We start from the raw sequence: 22,258 nt of genomic DNA on the forward strand, positions 1-22,258 counted from the left end.
AAACTGAGACATCGAGAAATCGAAAAATCAGGAGAAATCCAGAAATCGAAAGGCGAGAAAAATTGGAAAATTAAAAAATTGAAATAAATATAGAACAACCGAAAACTCAAGAAATCGAGAAACCTAGGATTTTAAAAACTAAAAGATAGACAAATTGAGAAATCGTAGTAATAAAACCGTCGAAAAATTGAAAAGCCAAAAAGTAATAAATCGAGAAATCAAAAAATCCAGGGGTCCAAAAATCGAAAAGTCGAAACATCCCAAAAAATTGAGAAATTGATGAATCGAAACACTAAAAAGCGAAGTCTAAAAATCGAAACTTTGGGAAGTCGAGAAATGGGAAAATCAAAGAAAGATTACTACAGATATCGGAAAACTGAAAATCCAGAAACGCCAAAATTTGAAAAATTCAAAAATAGAAATATTTAGAAATCGTAAAATTGAAGAGGACAAAAATTGAGAAATCGAAAAATAAAAAAAATCCGGAAATCGCAAACCGAAAAATCAAGATTTTTATAATCGAAAAATTAATAAAATACTTAAAAATTGAAAAATCCAAAAATGCAAAAATTCCCAAAATTAAAGTGTTGAAATGTTGAGATATCGAAAACTTAAAAAATCGAAAAATTGTAAAAATGAAAAACTAAATGATCAAAAAAAGTCGGAAACTCAAAATATTGAAATCCCAAAACTGAAAAAATATCCATAAAATTGAGAAATTAAAAAAATTGGAAAATTGAGAAATCGAAAAGTCGAAGAATCGGAGAAAATGGTAAAATCAAAAATAGATTAATTGAGAAATCGGACAAATTTAGCAACGTCAAAATTTGGAAAAAATCCAAAAACTGAGACATCATAGGATCAAGAAATACAGGAGTCGAAAGGCGAGAAGAAAAGTTAAAAATTGAAAAATTGATAAATTGGGAAATTTTGAAAAAGCAAAATTGGAAAATCGAAAATTTAAAACTTCGGAAAATAAAAAAATTGAAATATAGAAGAACTGAAAACTCAAAAATCGAAAAACCTAGGATATACATACATATATCTTCTTTATTTTCTTAGAGGGTATGTTATTTGGCAATATCAACCTTATCTTGGTCAGCACTAGCCCCGCCCTAAGAAAATGAAGGGTAGAAGGTATATCACTTGGTAAAATCAGTCTTATCTTGACAAGTATTGGTATTGACTACAATTTTCTGATTTTTTAATGTCTTGAATTCTAGATTTTTCAATTTTTGGACTCCTCAATTTTTCGATGTTTCAGTTTTGGGATTCTTCAAAACCTGGATTTTTTGATTTTTCGAATTCTCGATGTTCAATTTTCCCATATTTCAATTTCAGGATTTTTCAATAGTTGTTCCTCAAATTTTCGATTTTTTATTTTTCGATTTCTCAATTTTTGATGTTTCAGTTTTACGATTTATTAATTTTTCCACATTCAAATGTACGATTTTTCAGCTTTTCAATTTTTGGCGTTTTTAATTCTTCGATTTTTCCATTTCTCGATTTCTCGATGAATCGATTTTTCGATTTTTCGACTTTTCGATTAAAAACTTGACTTTTCGATGTTTCATTTTTGGGATTTTTTAATATCTAGATTTTTCAGTTTTTTAGGTTTTTATTTATTTTTTAGTTTTTCGATTGTTTAAAATTATTAGATTTTTTAAATTTTATATATCCCGATTTTCCAATTTTTCGATTTTTCAAGTTTTCGATGTTTCAGTTTTTTAAATTTTAGATATTTAGATTTCCCGATTTTCAATTTTCGGTATTTCAGTTTTATCAATTTTTCCATTGTTAAATTTTTGATCTTTCAGTTTTTCAATTTTGGGCGTTTCTAAATCTTTGATTTTTCGATTTCTCGATTTTTCCAAGACTCAAGTTTTTGATGTTTGATTTTTGGGATTTTTTAATATCTAGATTTTCGAGTTTTTAGGTTTTTCACCTTTTTGATTTTTTTACTTTTTCGATTTGTCAAAATTATTCCATATTTTAAATTTTAGATGTACCGATTTTAGAATTTTTCGATTTTTGAGCTTTTCAATTTTTGGCGTTTGTAACAATTCGATTTTTCGATTTCTCGATTTCACGATGAATCGATTTCTCGATTTTCGACTTTTCGATTAAAAACTTGACTTTTCGATGTTTCATTTTTGGGATTTTTTAATATCTAGATGTTTTAGTTTTTTAGTTTTTTTAACTTTTTTAAATTTTTTGATTTTTCAAAATTATTAGATTTTTTAAATTTTAGATATCTCAATTTCCCGATTTTTCTATTTTTCAATTTTTCGAATTTTTAAATCTTCCACTTTTCACTTTTTCAATGTTTGGATTTTTTGACTTCCCGCTTTTGGGTTTTCCGGTTTTTAAATTTTTCGATTTTTCTGCTTTTCGATTTTGACTTTTGATGGTTCGATTTCTCGAAGTACAATTTTTCAGTTTCTGTTTCTCGTTTTCTCGGTTTTTCGACTTTCCAATTTTTTAATTTTTCAGTTTTTTGTAGTTTCAGTTTTGAGTTTTTTTGGTTTTTCAACTTTTTGATTTCTAGTTTTTAGGCTTTTCCAATTTTCAAATTTTTTAAATTTTACAGCTAAAATAGTAACATTTTTCGAATTTACGATTGTTTTATGTATCTATTTCATAAAAATAAAAATTCGAAAAAATTAAGAAATCGAGAAATTGAAAATCGAGAAATACAGAATCAAAAATTGAACAAAGTGAGAAATTGAAAAATCGAAAATTCGGCATTCGAAAAATTGAGAAAACGAGCAGTCGATAGAAAACGAAAAATCGAAGACGCAAAAAATGAGACAAAACGGGAATTAGAGAAATTAATAAATCGAAAAATCGAAAACTCAAAAAATCGAAAAATCGAAAATCGAAAAATCGAAAATCGAAAAATTGATGAAACGAAAAATCGAAGAAGCGGAAAATTCAAAAATTCAAAATCGAAAAATCATACAATCAAAAAACGAAAAATTGAAAATTGGAAAAATCGAAAAATCAAAATAAAAATTGGAAGAATTAAGAAATCGAGAACTTTGAAATCCAAAAAATGAGAATAAAAAACAAGAGAAATTGAGAATCGATTAAAAACGAAAAATCTAAAATTGAGAACTTGAAAAATTGAATGATCGGAAGATCAAAAATCAAAAAATGTAAGATTCGAAAAATCACACAATCAAATAAACGAAAAATTGAGAGTTGGAGAAATTTTTTAAATTAAAAGTATTGGTCCCACCCACCCGCCCTTTATTTACTTAGAAGGCTACTAGCTGCCAAGATAAGACTGATTTTGGCAGATGACATATCCTTTAAGAAAAGAGAGGGTGGGTGGGCGGGGCTAGCACCTGCTAAGATAAGAGTGATATTGGCAAATGACCTACCCTCTAAGAAAACGAAGAGTAGCGGGTATATTATTTGGCAAAATCAGTCTTATCTTGATTTACCCACTGACTTCAGTCTTCCTTCTCCGTTCCTTGTTTATATATCTCCATACTTCTTCTTCTGTTTTCAGGGACTTTATTGTCTTCTCTTCTTCTTCTCGTTTTTCTCTTATTCTTTCTTCCCATTTTCTCCTATAATTCTCTCTTGCTTTTAAGTACTCTTCTTTCCTTCCCCTGTTATTCTTCCGTTTTCTTAATTTTTCCCTTGCTTTTCTCTTCAGTTCACTACATTCTCCGTTCCATCCATTATTCCTCCCTTGCCATATGTATATCTTTCTTATTTCCGTAGCTTCTACAATTAGGTTGCTCAGTTCTGCTATCATAGCTTCTATATCTTCTTTCACTTCGAATTTCTTTTTTTCCAGTCTACTTCTGTATCTTTGAATTCCCTCTATTCTTTTTTCTATTTCTTTTCTTTCGTTTCTTCTCCCTTGTTTTTCGTACTCTTGCTCTTTTGCTTTGATTTTTATTTCTAGTAGCATGTGGTGTGATTGTACCCTTTCCCCCCACTTTGAAACTCTCTGTTTCTTCCCAAGCCTTTTCGTTGACAATCCCATAGTCTATAATTGATCCTTCTCTAACCCCTACGTACGTCCATTCTCCATCTTCATCTCCTTCCTTGTTTCCATTCAAAATTTCCCATCCTATTTCTTTTATTATCTCCCACGATATTTTCCCTTCTTTGTTATTTGCTTTATCTTTTGATCCTCTTTTCTCTCTCTTTTCTTTATCTATTATTCCTGTCCCCTTATCGCCCAATCTTGCGTTAAAATCCCCTCCTATAAGTATTTTTTCGTTTTCTTTTTCTTTTGTTTCCATTTCTATGTTTATCTTGGTTTCCTCCATTTTCTTGCTATAAACGGTTATAATTTCCGATCGATTGTTATCCAGCTGTATTACTTTCTTCATTAGTCCGTTTTTATTATTCCCTTTTTCTTCCAATTTTGTGCCAGCTTCCCTTTTTCCGATTCCCTATCTGCATCCTTTATTCCTTTGCCTTGTTTCCTTCCATTTTTCCTCATTTTCTTCCTTTTCTTTTGTTGTCTGCCCTCTTCTTCATTCCATTCAAAATTTCTGCCGTCTACAATTAACATTTTATATCCCATTCTAACCATTTGTCAATTATTCGTTTTAAAACCTTTTCATTTTTCAATTTCTCGGCATTTAATTATCCAATTTTTCCATATTTCAATGTGTTTAACGATTCCATGATTTTCCAATTTTAACATTTTTGGGTCTTCCAATTTTTCGATTCGATTCATTTTTTCTTCTTCCTAATTTTTTGGTGCATTATTTTTTTCGATTTTTAACTTTCCCGATTTTTAGTTTTTCAATGTTTCAACTTTTCATTCTTTCAGTTCTCCCATTCGCAATTTTTCGATTTTGTATTTTTCTTTTCTTCAGTTTTTTCATTTTTCACTTTTTTCTGATCTTTCAGTTTGTTGACTTTTTAATTTTTCGATTTTTCAAAATGTTTCCAAAAAATGGTTAAAATTTGTTCAAACAACCGAAAATTGGTGTCAAATTTTAGATAATCTTCGGCCAATTGCAAATCCGAAATCGCCTTCACGATATCTATTCCAATGAACGCGAATAGTGAAGTCAAAATTTTCAAAAATTTGACAAAAAATTGGTCGAAAGTTGTCGGGACTATTTTATAAAATTTATTATAAACATTTTTGAGATGTCATGATATTGATAGGGAAATTGGGCAAATTTTGGTTACCGTTTTACCATCTACACGATATTCCTAACATACATATCCATAAAATACAATCGGTTCGGTAGTTTTGGAGATTACCTACCTAATAAAAACCTGAACAGACTGAAACATGAGCTCTAATTTTTCATACTGCATAGGTCATGAAATATCGATAAAACATAGAAGTAGCCAAATGTTTTATTGCTAAGTTTTTTCAACGATATATTTGCCTCAAAAAATGTAGGTAGGTACTGTATAATTCATGATAAAAATTTATTTTATTTTATTTTTAAAAAATTTTACTTTGCGCTTTTTTGAAAAATGGCACAAAATACTAAATGAGAAATACATATATAATATATATACATATACATAACACGAACTAATTGATACAGGAAGAGAACTCGAAAAGAAAGTTGTAGGAGGACTTGGTGTATGTAACACATGAAAGCTCTTCCTAGAAAAGAGCGCCAACTTGTATTCTTTGATGGTTTACGCGGCTTTGTTTTTCTGGTGTGCGCCCCGGCCGCGGTCCGCTCCTCTTCCCGCGTTTTCGCATCGACTCATAAAAATCCGCGCGCGGTTCAAGCACCTCGACCGTTGGTTATTTACCGGCGATTCGTTCCAGAAGCGTCTAAAAAAGCCTCTAACATCCGGCACTAATCAGGCTGACGGTACACACAATTTGTGGTCGACGTAACCGAAATGGTCATTGTGCTGCCGCATTTTTCGTCTCGGACGATCCAATAATTGAATTGCATAATTCATTAATCGGTTCTGTCGCGTTTTTCTCGTCGTGAGAAGCCGAAACGCTGCCTCTTAATTATGTGTCGCATTACGGTTCCCAAGTGAGTGAGTATCCGAGAATTTTCATTTCCACCCCGCTGGAAGATAATTCATCCCTTACTTTTGCCGAGCTCTAATGCGTTTAAGGTCCATTGGGCGAAATGAACACCTTTCCGGGTTTTGTTTGATCATGGCGAGCGGGGGCGCAGGGTCGGACCTTGTTTAGGGGATGTTGCGAAGTAATTGCTTTAGTAATGTGGATTAATTTTGTTAAGGGGAGGAGGATAGGGTTATATTTGGAGGGTCAAGTTTTACGCGAAGTTAAAAATATGCGGGGGTTGTAGTACTGAGGGTGCAAAGGCGGGAGCGACATGGATACAATTAGAAAATCGATTTTCGGGACGAGTGTGTGGTGGTGCACCATCTTGACTTAACACAAGTTACAAAGCATAGAATTGTTTCTGCAATTAACATTGGTCATTAACACATTTGTGATTCCCAATTGAGCCAGCAAATCGACCCACGGAATTTTATGTAGCGGAATTCGAAAACAGAGAAAAAAATAAATGTAATGAAAAGCAAGAACTTCAAAGTGAAAAATCAAAAAATTGAAGAAAAGAAAAATACAAAATCGAAAAATTGCGAATGGAAGAACTGCAAGAACGAAAATTTGAAACATTGAAAAACTAAAAATCGAAAAAAATTAATAACCAAAAAATTAGGAAGAAGAAAAAATGAATCGAATCGAAAAATTGGAAAATCATGGAATCGTCAAAGTTATAAAAAATCGAAAAACATGATATTGAAATATGGGAAAATTGAATAATTAAATGTCGAGAAATTGAAAAATTAACTTGAATAAATGAAAAGGTTTTAAAATCCAATCATTGAAAAATGGAAAAATTTTAAAATATGTATCAAAATTGTAAAAGTGAAAAATTTTAAAAATTATGGTTATTATTACACACTTTAAGTGAAAACTAGAAACATTGCAAATTAAAAATTAAAGAAATGAAAAATCGGGGAATTGAAAATCAATAATTGAAAAAACGAAAATTTAAAGAATCTAAAAGTTGAAAAACCGAAAAATTGAAAATCAAAAATTTGAAACATTTAACACTGAAAAAAAAATTGAAATTAAAAATCAAAACATTTAAAAACTGAAATTTTGAAAAAATATAGAAAATATAAAACCGAAACGAAAAATTGCAAATCGAGAAACTGAAGAAACAAAAAAATAAAAAATTTGAAGAATTGAAGAATTCAAGTCCAAAAAAACTCCAGGAGTGTTATTTACGCCACTGGTTTTAGCTTTATGGAGGTTATAAAAAAGCAAAAATCGCATTTTTTACTTCCCGAGCGTAAGCAAAGGAAGTATTGTAATCGAGTCCGTCGGCCGACTCTCTACTTTTACGTTTTCTCGATCTTTTATGACCCCTAGAAGACGAAGAAATAGGTCTCCCATTTCCGTCTGTCTGTCCGTCCGTCTGTCCGTCCGTCTGTCCGTCCGTCTGTCCGTCTGTTGTCCCGGATTTTATTAGACAGATAATCTCCGAAAGTACTCGACCGATTGTTGTGAAATTTTGTACTTATATTAAGAATATCATGTAGATGGTAAAACGCTAACAAAAATTTGTCTAATCATCCCCACCACTAATGCGATGACGTCACTTCAAAATTGTACATAGTAAATGGGTTTTCAATTGTATAAAATAACATAGTCCTACACATGTAGTTTACAACTCTGAATCGAGTTTTCACCCGAAACGTCCAGATTTTTGGAAAAAAAATCAAAATTATAAAACAACATTTTGAAATTTAATTTTTAATCTGCTAACCAGAATACTTTGAAATGTTGCAGATGTTTTAAGGCTATAAAGAGCATCATAAATCTTTAGTCAAAAAATATTTGCTTATCCCCTCCAAAAACTTGATGACGTCAGCTCAAAAGTTTGTGGAATAAATCATATCTAAAATGTACAAAATATGATGAGTCTGTACTTGTGATCTATCACTCCATTCATATTTTTTGGATTTGCATATACAGGGTGACTCAAAAAAATTAATGAATGCGTAAATATATTTTATTGATTTAATCAGGAACTACAAAACCGAATGCTTTGAAATCTTGCAGATGTTTTAAGGTTATAAAGAGCATAATAAATGTTTAGTCAAAATATATTTGCTTATCCCCTCCAAAAAATTAATGACGTCAGCTCGAAAGTTTGCCGAATAAATCCTATCTAAACTGTAAAAATATGATGAGTCTGTACTTGTAATTTATCACTCCATTCATATTTTTTGGATTTGCATATACAGGGTGACTCAAAAAAATTAATGAATGCGTAAATTTATTTTTTTGATTTAATCATGAACTGCAAAACCGAATGCTTTGAAATCTTGCAGATGTTTTAAGGTTATAAAGAGCATAATAAATGTTTAGTCAAAATACATTTGCTTATCCCCTCCAAAAAATTGATGACGTCAGCTCGAAAGTTTGCCGAATAAATCCTATCTAAACTGTACAAAATATGATGAGTCTGTACTTGTGATTTATCACTCCATTGATTTTTTTTGGATTTGCATATACAGGGTGACTCAAAAAAATTAATGAATGCGTAAATTTATTTTATTGATTTACTCAGGAACTACAAAACCGAATTCTTTGAAATCCACTGCGAAAAAAAAACATAATAGATATGCAGTCGTCACGTTTCCGACAGCGAGGGAAGTACTGTCTAAACTCTTTAGACCAATTTTTTTATATTTCAAAGAAGCGCAATTTATTGGTTTTGCAGTTCATGGGTGAGAGAAATTCTGTCGAAATAGCCTTTCATCAATTTTTTTCTTAATGTGTAACCGGAAGTCCCAACGATCTTTTTTAAAAATATAAAACCTTTTAAGGGGTGCCAAAAAAAGCCTTTTTTTAAGAATGTGTGGGTTCAGGTTTTCTAAAGAGTCTTATAAGCAAGGAGTAGCCCCGCCCAGCTACCCCCTCTCCATACCAGTGACTACTCTTAATATTATTCAATCTTGTCTTAGCAGATACTGGACCCGCCCACCCACCCTATTTTTCTTACAAGGTATGTGATTTGCCAAAATCAGTCTTATCTTAGCAAGTACTAACAAAAAAAAAAAAATAAAAATTGTAACAAATCAAAAAATTGAACAAAGGAAAAATCCAAAAAGTGAGAATTTAAAAATTGGAAACTCGAGAAATTCTAAATGGAAAAATCGCAAAATCTGAAAACTGAAAGATCCAAAAGTTGGAAAATCGAAAGACTGAAAAATTTTAAAATGAAAACTCGAAGTGTATCTCAAAAATGAAAAAACAAAACAAAATGAAAAATTGAAAAAACAAAAAAAAATGAAACACTGAAAAATCGAATAAGTGGAAAAATAACGAAAATAAAAAACCGAAAAATTTAAAATTATAAAAATTGAAAAAATTAAGTTAGTTGGAAAATTGAGATTTTAAACTTGATTACTCGAAAAATTGCAAATCCAGAAACTGAAGAAAAAAATTGAAAATTGAGAATGTTAAACCTTCTCGGGAATCCCAAATGCCTTTTTTTTAATGAAAATCTCCCGGGGGCTCCAAATGTATTTTTTTTTTAATGTGTGAGTTTAGGTTTTATAAAGGGTCTTATAAGCAAGGAGTAGCCCCACCCAGCGACCCTCTCTTCATTCCAGTGACTACTCTTAATATTATCAAACTTATCTTGGCAAATACTAGCCCCGCCCACCCACCCTCGATTTTCTTACACGGTATGTGATTTGCCAAAATTAGTTTTATTGTAGCATGTACTAGCCCCGCCCACCCACCCTATTTTTCTTACAAGGTACGTGATTTGCCGAAATCAGCCTTATCAGGCAAGTACTAACGAAAAAAAATTAAAAATTGAAAAATTACAAATCGAAAAATTTAGAAATCCAAAAATTCTAAATGGAAAAATCGCAAAATCTGAAAACTGAAATCCAAAAGTTGGAAAATCGAAAGACTGAAAAAATTTTAAATGAAAACTCAAAGTATCCCATATCTTAAAAATGAAAAATAAAAAAAAAATGGAAAATTGCAAATCGAAAAATTGAGGAAACGAAAACTCAAAAAATTTTAAAACCGAAAAATCGAATAAGAATAAAAATTGAAAAATCCAAAAAGTGAGAAATTAAAAATTTAAAACTCGAGTAATTGCGAATAGAAAAATCGCAAAATCTGAAAACTGAAACATCCAAAAGTTGGAAAATCGAAAAACTGAAAAATTTTAAAATGAAAACTCGAAGAGAATCAAAAGTTGGAAAATTGAAAATTTTAAACTTGAAAACTCGAAAAATTGCAAATCGAAAAAGTGAAAAAAAAAATTAAAAATTGTCAATTTTTTCATTTTCTTTCATTTTCAAATTTTCGATTTTTCAGTTTCTCGTTCTTGATTTTTGTTTTTCATGTTCTCCATTTTTTGATTTTCATTTTCTCGAGTTCATATCACAATTTTTGCTTTTTACAATTCCTTTATTTTTTCAATATTTCTTTCGATTTTATAATTTTAAAATTGAAAAATCGAAAAATTCACATTTTACAGTAAATAAAATAAGTCAGTGAAATGGAGACAAGTGGGCGGAGCTGAGTTTAGCTTTTCTAAAGAGTCTTATAAGCAAGGAGTAGGCCCGCCCAGCGACCTCCTCCTCATTCAATATACTACTCTTAATATAATTCAATCTTATCTTGGCAAATACTAGGCCCACCCACCCACCCTCTTTTTGCTTAGAGTATATGTGATTTGCCAAAATCAGTCAAACAAAAATGGTAATATTGAAAAATCCAAAAAGTGAAAAATAAAAAATCCAAAACTCGAGAAATTGCAGGTAGAAAAATCTGAAAACTGAAACATCCAAAAGTTGGAAAATCGAAAAACTGAAAAATTTAAAAATGGAAACTCGAAGAGAATCAAATGTTGGAAAATTGAAAATTTTAAACTCGAAAACTCGAAAAATTGCAAATCGAAAAACTGAAGAAAAAAATGAAAAATTGAAGAATTGTAGGATTCAAGCAAACAATCGAGTCGAAGTAATCTTCGACCAATTTTTTCATTTTCTTTCATTCTCAGTTTTTCAATTTTTCGATTTTTCAGTTTCTCGTTCTTGATTTTTGTTTTTCATATTCTCAATTTTTTTATTTTCATTTTCTCGTTTTCATTTCACAATTTTTGCTTTTTCAATTCCTTTATTTTGTCAATATTTCTTTCGATTTTATAATTTAAAAATTGAAAAATCGAAAAATTGAAGAATTAAAAATTGAATCTTAGATTCTACCGCTTATTAAAATAGAATTCAATTCACATTTTACAGTAAATAAAATAAGTCAGTGAAATGAAGACAAGAAGTGGGCGGAGCTGAGTTTAGGTTTTCTATAGAGTCTTATAAGCAAGGAGTAGCCCCGCCCAGCAACCCCCTCTTCGTTCCAATGACTACTCTTAATATTATTCAATCTTATCTTGACAAATACTAGCCCCGCCCACCCACCCTCGATTGTTTTACACGGTATGTGATTTGCCAAATTTAGTTTTATCCTAACATATACTAGGCCCGCCCACCCACCCTCTTATCTTCTTAGAGGGTATGTGATTTGCCAAAATCAGTACTTATCAGACTAGTACTAAAAAAAAATAAAAAATCGAAAAATTCCAAATCGAAAAATTGAAAAATCCAAAAAGTAAGAAATTAAAAATTGAAAACTCCGGAAAATGCAAGTAGAAAAATCGCAAAATCTGAAAACTGGAACATCCAATTTTGGAAAATCGAAAAAATGAAAAATTTAAAATGAAAACTCGAATAGAATCAAAAGTTGGAAAATTAAAAATTTTAAACTTGAAAACTCGAAAAATTGGAAATCGAAAAAAATGAAAAATGGAAGAATGTAGGATTTAAGCAAACAATCGAGTCGAGGGAAGTTTTTCGAGCAATTTTTTCATATTTTTTCATTTTCAGTTTTCAATTTTTCGATTTTTCAGTTTCTCGTTCTTGATTTTGTTTTTCATGTTCTCCATTTTTTTATTTTCATTTTTTCGAGTTCATATCACAATTTTTGCTTTTTACAATTCCTTTATTTTTTCAATATTTTTTTCGATTTTATAATTTTAAAATTGAAAAATCGAAAAATTGAAGAATTAAACACTAAGTACATGCTAAGATAAAACTAATTTTGGCAAATCACATATCGTGTAAGAAAATCGAGGGTGGGTGGGCGGGGCTAGTATTTGCCAAGATAAGATTGATAATATTAAGAGTAGTCACTGGAATGAAGAGGGGGTCGCTGGGCGGGGCTACTCCTTGCTTATAAGATATTCTCTCTCTGCAAGACTGAATAATATAAAAGTAGTTACTGGAATGAAGAGGGGGTAACTGGGCGGGGCTACTCCATGCTTATAAGATTCTTTAAAAAACCTGAACCCACACATTCTTAAAAAAAGACTTTTTTGGAGGCCCTTAGAAGGTTTTACATTTTTAAAAAAGATCGTTGGGACTTCCGAGAAGGTTACACATTAAAAACAAATTGATGGAAGGCTATTTCGACAGAAAAATTGCGATTTTTGCTTTTTTATAACCTCCATAAAGCTAAAACCAGTGGCGTAAATAACACTCCTGGATTTTTTTTTTGGACTTCAATTTTTTACTTTTTTGTTTCTTCGGTTTCTCGATTTGCGATTTTTTTGAATTTCCAAGTTTACATTTTCAATTTTTCCGCTTAAAATATTTCTAGTTTTCAATTTTTAATTTTTCAATGTTTAGATTATGTAATTTTCATTTCTGAAATTTTCGATTTGCAATTTTTCGTTTCAGTTTTATATTTGCTGTTTTTCCAAAATTTCAGTTTTTAAATCTTTTGATTTTTAATTTCTCTTTTTTCAGTGTTGGATGTTTCAAATTTTTGATTTGCAATTTTTTGGTTTTTCAACTTTTAGACCCGATTTATAGAAAGCGAAGTTAAAGTTAATTGGCGATTAACTTTAAACTGAGGTCCGTTGCGAGGCAACGTGCATATTTTAACCAATCACGGGCTCATATTCCACATTTTAATTCTCTGTTAAACTAATCGAGGATTAAATATTTAACTCGCTGTTCTATAAACCGGTCCTTAGAGTCTTTAAATTTTCGTTTTTTCAATTGTTGATTTCTCAATTCAACGATTTTTCATTTCTTTAATTTTTAAAATTTTTCACTTTTACAATTTTGCTATTATACAATTTTTCCATTTTTCAATTATTAGATTTTAAAATCTTTTCATTTATTCAAGTTAATTTTTCAATTTCTCTACATTTAATTTTTCAATTTTTCCATATGTCAATGTCACGTTTTTAGATGTTACAACTTTGACGATTCCATGATGTTCCAATTTTAAAATTTTTGGATTTTCCAATTTTTCGATTCGATTCATTTTTCCTCTTCCTAATTTTTTAGTTATTAATTTTTTTCGATTTTTAACCTTCTCGATTTTTAATTTTTCAATGTTTCAATTTTTCGTTCTTTCAGTTCTTCCATTCGCAATTTTTCCATTTTTCGTTTCTTCAATTTTTCAATTTGTAATTTTCAATTTTTAATTTTTTTGTTAGTACTTGCCTGATAAGACTGATTTTGGCAAATCACATACCCTCTAAATAGAGGGCGGGAAGAATTGTAGGATTTAAGCAAACAATCGAGTCGAGGGAAGTTTTTCGAGCAATTTTTTCATATTTTTTCATTTTCAGTTTTCAATTTTTCGATTTTTCAGTTTCTCGTTCTTGATTTTGTTTTTCATGTTCTCCATTTTTTTATTTTCATTTTCTCGAGTTCATATCACAATTTTTGCTTTTTACAATTCCTTTATTTTTTCAATATTTTTTTCGATTTTATAATTTTAAAATTGAAAAATCGAAAAATTGAAGAATTAAACATTGAAGTGAAATGGAGACAAGAAGTGGGCGGAGTTAAGTTTAGGTTTTCTACAGTCTTGTAAGCATGGAGTAGCCCCACCCACCTACCCCCTCCTCATTCAACATTCACTACTCTTAATATAATTTAGTTTTATCTTAGCATGTACTTGCTTGCAAATACTAACAAAAAAATTAAAAATTGAACAATTACAAATCGAAAAATCCAAAAAGTGAGACATTAAAAATTGAAAACTCGATAAATTGTAATGGAAAAATCGCAAAATTTGAAAACTGAAAATCCAAAATTTGGAGAATCGATCAAGTTTTATAATTTTTCAGAGAAGCAGTATTTGTTGGACTGTACTTCAAAATCGAGGGAAGTTCTGTCGAAGTAATATTAGACCAATTTTTTAGCCTTAAATCGCTTACTAATATACAAACAAAATTTTAAACAATCCAGTAGTGGCTTCATTGACTCGACTACTGAAGACCATTTTAAATCAAAGTTAATTATTTTTCTGGAGTGTGACAGGGTTCCGCGAGCCCCGATATCATTTTCCGTTTTCCGTAACGACCTCCACCTCTAAAATTTCCAATCTGCTCGTCATTTACCGCGAAACTTCGTCAACCGGCCGCGGATAAGCGAGTTAAAGTTAACTACGTTGTCGGATTTTCCTTTTGCAGCCAGCGTTCGGGTGCACGCTGGGGCCCCGTGCGGCCCCTCGCTTTTCGCGCTTTCCCCGAGTGACCTCACCACCTTCTTCAACAATCCGCGTGTCACGGCTGTCACCCGGCGCTCTCCTGGCGCCTCCGCCAAAACTAATAATTCAATGAAAATCGCGTATTTTGCTGGCAACGCTTGACTCTCCTGTTATTGATCAGACGGCGTCTGACCCGTTGCCAGGCAACGCAACCTCCTCGCCGCCGTTTTTTTGCTCTTTCTCCCGTCAATCGCCGCCTCTCGCTCCCACGAAACGAAGAGGAAATTGTTACAATTCTGTCCGTTTGTTTACCATCGCGTGTTCGATGTTAATTGGATCAGCCGGAATGGTTAATGTCGGGATCTTCGGCTCAAAGGAGGAATTTCGAGAGTTCCCCTGGAAAGTTCGATGAAGTCCGGAAGGGGTGGGCTTTGGTTGTGTGCCAATAAAGAGTTCGTTGGCCTATTTTTTCGGGTCACGATTTGATTTGAGATTTAGCGGTTGAGTGGTGGCGGTTTTTGATGTGTTTCCGGGTTTCCTGTTGGCTGCTTAATTCGGGAGTGATTAATGGGAAGCGTTGTATACAAGCGGCGGACATGTTTGTTCTTGGGTTTGCGGTAAAAATAAAGCGGGCGAGGGGCGGCGGACTGCGTGACGCGTGTTGGGTTTGTTTGGATCGCGATGTGGGAGTCTAATTGACTGCGAGGTGACGGGGATCGGAGCTAAATTTTTGAAATGAATAGCGGTCCGAGTTTAGTTGGCTGTGGATAAATTCCAAAGAAATTGCAGCTAACTTTGACTCAAATTATTTTTATTGTTATTGTTATTATGAAACTCGTGTCTCGTTTTGCGCCAGCGGTTTTAATTACTGATAATTTTATGTTGTTTACAGTGTTTTCGCACAATTGTGCATACAATTATTATGAAGTGAAAGCTTATGCACAAATTAAAATATAAAACCCATTCAACACACTTTTTAAAAGTTTAAAAGATTATAATAAATTTTGCCTTAAGCTGGAATTAAAAATAGGAAGTGTAATCTGCATAACATAATGATGTTATATTATCTTTTTATCTCCTGTTTTTTATTAATAAATTCAAGGTTTCCGCATCATGCCTATAATTTCACGATGACTTCAACAACTCGCAAAAAGTATATACAGAGTGGTCAGTTAACGGTTACACAACAAACTTGCAGTTTTTCAAATAGATCACTCTGTATATTTTCGTGTCAATGCAAAGATTTTTCATTTTTATGAAAAAATTTAAATTTAACAATTCACAGCCCCGCCATTTTTAAAGATGGAGGTTGGGAATTTTATACAATTTTTTTTAACTACCTTGTCTTGTAGTCGGATAAAGTTTAAACTTATATATACAGAGTGGTAAAATTTTCGTCTATTTTAGAACGTTTTCCTCGTTTTGGGTGGAAAAAGCAGGATCAAATAAAAAATTCGGGGCAGATTATGAGTTTGAAGCTGCTTTCAGGATGAACTTTAAAGTAATCGAGAGTCTAATTGTCAAAATTTTTCGAAAAACGTACGAAATATGACTGTTTTCAAATCGAAAAAGGACCATCCACTATCAGATGCAAAATTCAACACAGATTATGAATTTGAATTTGTTTTTTCGATAACCTTTCGAAAAAAAAAACAGAAAAATGAAAATCTAGTTTAAAAAAAATAAATACAAAAAATATTAAAAGTGGCTTCATTTCGGTAAAAAAGTTTCAAAATATAAAAAATTTAGCGTAAATTATCAATATAAAATTCTTTTTGGGATAACTCTTCAAATAACACAGGAATCTAATTTTCAAATTTTTTTTCAAAAAAATCTGAAAAATGGCTTCATTTAAGCGAAATAAGCAAGATCATAGAAAGAATTCGTCGTTGAATTCTCAAAATATCTCGGAAAAACTAGTATCGGTCGATATTTAAAAAAATATTCAGATAAAAAAAATCCGTGATCAAAGAAATGTTAAAAATAGTTTTTTTCTAGCAAAAAGTTGATAAAATACAGGAAATTCTACCTAAATTATAATATAAAGTCCTCTGTGGGATAACTGTTCAAGTATCTGCGAAAAAACGAAAATTTAATTTTCAAAAATGTTTCAAAAAATTGTAAAAATGGTTTTATTTTTGTGGAAAATGCAGTATTATTTCAAGAATTCGGCGGAAATTATGAATTTGAAGTTGCTTTTAGGCTCGATCTCAAAATAGCTCGGAAAAACCAGAATCGGTGGATATTTTTCCAAAAAAGATTCCGAAAGAAAAAAATGTTTAAAATTGTCTTTTTCTGACAAAAAAAGTGATTAAATACAGGAAATTATGCTTTAATTATGAATATAATGTCCCTTTTGGAATAAGTGTTCACGTATCTGCGAAAAACGAGAATATAATTTTCAAAAATTTTTCAAAAAATTTTAAAAATTGTTTTATTTTTGACCAAAATGCAGTATTATATGAAGAATTCCACGTGAATTATGAAAATGAAGCTGCTTTTAGGCTAGATCTCAAAGTAGCCCTAAAAAAACAAAATTTAAGATCGAAAAAAACCCGAATTCAAAAAATGTTCTAAAATGTGTTTTTTTTTGTATTCCAAAAAAGATGATAAAACACAGTAAATTATGAAAATAAGTCCTTCTTACGATAAGTCGACAAGTAACTGCAAAAAACGAGAATTTAATTTTCAAAAATTTTTCAAAGAATTCTTAAAAGGGCCATAATTTGGGTGGAAAAAGAAGTATCATACAAACAATTCCAGTTAAATTATGAATCTGAATCTGTTTTTTGGATAGACCTTTCAATAACCGGAAAAAATGAGGATCTAATTGACAATTTTTTTTTTAAAAAGGGAAACTAGTTAAAAAAAACAAATTCAAAAATAATATTAAAAACGCCTTCATTCTGGTAAAAAAGTGTCAAAATAGAGAAAATTTTGTCTAAATTATCAATACAAAATTCTTTTCGGGATAACTCTTCAAATAACCCCGAAAAACGAAAATCTAATTTTTAAAATTTTTTCAAAAAAATCTAAAAAATGCTTTTATTTAAGCGGAAAAAGCAAGATCATAGAAAGAGTTCGACGTAAATTATGAATCTGCAAAAAATAGAATTGGTTGACGTTTTTCCAAAAAATTATTCAAATCGAAAAAAATCCGAAATCAAAAAAATGTTAAAAATTGTTTTTTTTCTGGCAGAAAGGTGAGAAAATCCTGGAAATTCGATTTAAATTATGAATATAAAGTTCTTTTTGGTATAAGTGTTCAAGTATCTGCGAAAAAGGAGAATATAATTTAAAAAAAAATTTCAAAGCATTCTAAAAATGGTTTTATTTGGGTGAAAAATGCAGTATTACACGAAGCATTCGATATACATTTATGAAGATTATTAAAAAAAAATTAAGTGGCTCTATTCAGATCGAAAAAAAATCCGAATAAAAAAATGTTAAAAATATTGTTTTTTTTTTTTCAAAAAGGTGACAAAACGGTAAATTTCACTTAAATTATGAAAATAAAGTCTTTTTTAGGAAAAGTCTTCCAGTAATTGCTAGAAACAAGAATTTCATTTTCAAAAATTTTTCAAAAAATTTTAAAAATGGCCATAATTTGGGTGGAAAAAGAAGTATACAAAGAATTCCAGTTAAATTATGAAAAATTATTATTATCAAAATTTTTTCAAAAAAATCTAAGAAATGCTTTTATTTAAGCGGAAAAAGTAAGATCACAGAAAGAGTTCGACGTAAATTATGAATCTGCAAAAAACAAAATTGGTTGACGTTTTTCCAAAAAAATATTCAGATCGAAAAAATCCGAAATCAAAAAAATGTTAAAAATTGTTCTTTTCTGGCAAAAAGGTGAGAAATTCCTGGAAATTCGATTTAAATTATGAATATAAAGTTCTTTTTGGGATAAGTGTTCAAGTATCTGCGAAAAACGAGAATATAATTTCCAAAAATTTTTCAAAAAAAATTAAAAATGATTTTAATTGGGTGGAAAATGCAGTATTATACGAAGCATTCGATGTAGAATATGAAGATTATTAAAAAAAATTAAGTGGCTCTATTCATTTCTAAAAAAAATCCGAATTCAAAAAATGTTAAAAACGTAGTTTTTTTTTCAAAAATGTGACAAAATACAGTAAATTTTGCTTAAATTATGAAAATAAAGTCGTTTTTAGGATAAGTCTTCAAGTAATTGCGAAAAAAGAGAATTTAATTTTCAAAAATTTTTCAAAAAATTCTAAAAATAGCCATTATTTGGATGGAAAAAGAAGAATCATACAACGAATTCCAGTTAAATTATGAATCTGAATCTGCTTTTTAGATAGACTTTGGAATAGCCGAGAAAAATGAGGGTCTAATTGACAACCTTTTTTTTTCGATAAAGGGTAACTAGTTAAAAAAAACAAATCAAAAAAAAATATTAGAAACGCCTTCATTATGGTTAAAAAGGTGTGAATATAGAGATTTTTTTTCTAAATTATCAATATAAAATTCTTTTTGGGATAACTCTTCAAATAACCCCGAAAAATGAAAATCCAATTTTCAAAATTTGAAAAAAAATCTAAAAAATGGCTTTATTTAAACGGAAAAAGCAAGATCATATAAATAGTTCGACGTAAATTATGAATCTGAAAAAAAAAAACAGAATCGGTTGGCGTTTTTCCAAAAAAATATTCAGATCGAAAAAAATCCGAATTCCAAAAAATGTTAAAACTTTTTTTTTTTCAAAAAAGTGACAAAATACAGTAAATTTTACTTGAATTATGAATATCAAGTTCTTTTTGGAATAAATCTTTCAGTACCTGCGAAAAACGAGAATTTAATTTTCAAAATTTTTTCCAAAAATCCAAAAAGTAAGTAAATTGTTAATATAAAATTCTTTTTGGGATAACTCTTCAAATAAGCCCGAAAAACGAGAACCTATTTTTCAAAATTTTTTCAAAAGATTTAAAAAATAGTCGAATTTAAGCGGAAAAACAAGATCATAGAAAGAATTCTAGGTAGATCATGAAACTGAAGTTGCTTTTACGATAGACTGTCAAAAAACCGAGAAAAATGAGAATTTAATTGTCAAGATTTTTAACCAAAAAAGAAACATTTTTTCGATTTTCGATATTTTAATTTTCCGATTTTTCGGTTTATCGAGTTCTCAATTCTTGCTTTTTCGTTTTGTTTTTCCGATTTTTCCAATTCTTGATTTTTCGTTTTCATAATAAGTAAAATTATTCGACTTTCGATATTTCGAATTTTGATTACCCCATTTTTTTATTTCTCAATTTTTTATGTTCAATTTCTTTATTTTCCGAGTTCTCAATTTCGCGATTTCAAATTTCTCCATTTTTGATTCTGCATTTTTCTATTTTTCGATTTTTCGAAGTTTTTCATTTTTGGATTGTTCTAATTTTCGAAATTTTGATTTTTCATTTTTTCAGTTTTTCCATTTTTCGAATTTTCAATATGATTTTTCCATTTTTCCAATTCTCAATTTTTCGTTTTTTGACAGTCTCATTTTTCAATTTCAATTGATTTCCATTTCTCTATTTCTCAATTTCTCCATTTTTTGATTCTCAATTTTTCGACTTCTCGATTTTCAGTTTCTCATTCTTTCGATTTTTTTAATTTCTATTTTTATTTTTCGGTTTTTCGAGTTCTCAATTCTTGATTTTTCGTTTTCAATTTCCGATTTTTTAAATTCTCGATTTTTCGTTTTTTATTACTGTATGAATTATCGATTTCTGGATTTTTCCATTTTTCGGTGTTTCAATTTTCAAATTTTTAGTTTTGGTTTTTTAATTGTTCGATTCCTCAATTTTTAGATATATTCCATTTTTGATTCCCAATTTCCCGATTTTCCAAATTCTCGATTTGTCAATTTGTCAATTTTTAGTTTGATGTTTCGATTTTCCGAATTCTCAGTTTTTCATTTTTTGGATTGTTCGAATGGTCGATTCCCCAATTTTCGAATCACTTGGAAAATTTAAGTCAGGTTGCAAAATTGCCGTTATTTTTTCAACAACAAACAAAAAGTGTTAAAATATTAAATATAAATTATAAATATAAAAGCGTTTCTGGAAACTCTTCAAATATCCGCGAAGAACAAGAATATAATTTTCAAAATTGTTTTCAAAAAAATCTTACAAATATCCGTATTTTAATTTTTTCGAAATTAGGACCGAAAAAGTAACTATTTAATCGAAAATTCAGTGTAACTGAATATTCAAAATACAAAAATATTTAAAATGCCTTTATTGTGGAAAAAGTGACAAAAATAGAAAAATAAGCGTACCTAAGCTATGAATCTAAGCTCCATTTTGGGATAACTTCAATGACCGTGGAAAATGCGAATCCAATTTCCAAAATTTTTCCAAAAATCAGATCTAGTTGACAAAAATACAGGATGTTTCATTTAAATAATGTGAGAATCGGCGATTTGCAATTGAATTACCCTGTGTAAATAAACGAAAACATATATAGGGTGTTGCATTAAAAAAAATGCAACCATGGTACGGAATACAGGGTGTTGTCCAATATTAAGCAGCAGATATTAAGTAGATGATTTTAACCTGGAATCTACGAAAATTAAAAATTTTTACACAAAATTGGCTTACTCAGATCTATACCAGTTCTGAGATGACACTAAAAAAATATAAAAACCCCGCCCACTACTGACAGAAAAAAATGCGCTAAAATCGCAAAAATTCCTTAAACGTTATCTCCTCATTAGCAAACCAAACAAACTCGGTACTTTTTTTCACTGTGCCCCAGTTTCAGCGCATATGGTACTGCTCTATTTTTACAACAAAAGCGGAACTCAACAAGGCCGACAGTACAAACACATCATTATCAAACAGATCTATTGTTTCAGAGGTCTGCCGTGACAATATTTTTCTGTATTTTAAACGCCTTTGTTATAAACGAACACCGACTAAAGAAAAACATGGGTTACAATGGTTTCCCAGTCGTCATTGCCAAGTTTATCACAGTTCGGTCTTCGGCGAACCTTGTGTGTCAAGGCCGCCTCAACAATTACTCCACGAAAAAACTCCCAACCATCAGGTGCCACAAACCCACTCCATTTTGCCTCGTTGCGTAGAAACTTTTCTTAAAAAAAACCGCTCGTAATTAAGACCTCATTGACATTCGAGCAGCAATCTCTAGTATTTCTCAAGCGTTAATTTTCTTTTCCTTCTTATTTCAGGTAGAGGCCAGGTCGCATTTCGTAACTTGAAACCGCTCTAATGGACGCAGACTCCAAACCGTTGAAACCATTCAAAACCACCATAATTCGACTCTAGACGTAAGTACACTGGAAAAAGTGGCGTTTTTGCCGCTTCCCCGAAAACGCCGAAATTAGTCTTGATGTGTTGGAATTACCGTCAACGACTCACGAATGTTCGTGGAAAAGTGGTCTTAGCCTTTGGCCAAAATCCGAAACCCAGTTTCGATGCAAATTTTTTAATTTGTTTTGCGTCTGCTCGGAAATAAGATGCTAGGCGGTTTTTTGCCGAACGACAAGTGGAGCGCAAAATGTGACATTTTTTTGGGAAATGTGCCGCAAACCGGTTGCGCGCGTAAGGTAAATAACATTATTAATCGACGATTTTCATTAATCCAAGGTGAACGTCGTACCTATTGTAAAGTGCGTCGACGAGGAGATAAATTTTATTTTGGAAAAGTGACAAATATCGATTTCGTTTCCTCGTTTTTTTCCGG

The 22,258-nt window shown here is 30.5% G+C and overlaps 1 protein-coding gene across 12 annotated transcripts in view; it reads left to right on the forward strand.

Moving 5' to 3' along the window:
• LOC135141043 (protein shank) overlaps nucleotides 1-22,258 on the forward strand; it is a 184,103-nt gene that overhangs the window by 109,128 nt on the left and 52,717 nt on the right. For 11 of the 12 annotated variants that reach the window (XM_064071874.1, XM_064071883.1, XM_064071884.1 and 8 more), the window contains one exon: nucleotides 21,744-21,842. The exons of the other annotated variant lie outside the window; for it this stretch is intronic. The gene's annotated coding sequence lies outside the window, so the exon portion shown is untranslated. The remainder of the gene's footprint in view (nucleotides 1-21,743; nucleotides 21,843-22,258) is intronic. 12 annotated transcript variants of the gene reach the window in all.

This window comes from Zophobas morio, unplaced genomic scaffold, assembly GCF_036711695.1.
Source record: "Zophobas morio isolate AGI-343-1 ecotype UQ-CSIRO unplaced genomic scaffold, CSIRO_AGI_Zmor_V1 ptg000041l, whole genome shotgun sequence".
NCBI classification, from domain to species: Eukaryota; Metazoa; Arthropoda; class Insecta; order Coleoptera; family Tenebrionidae; genus Zophobas; species Zophobas morio.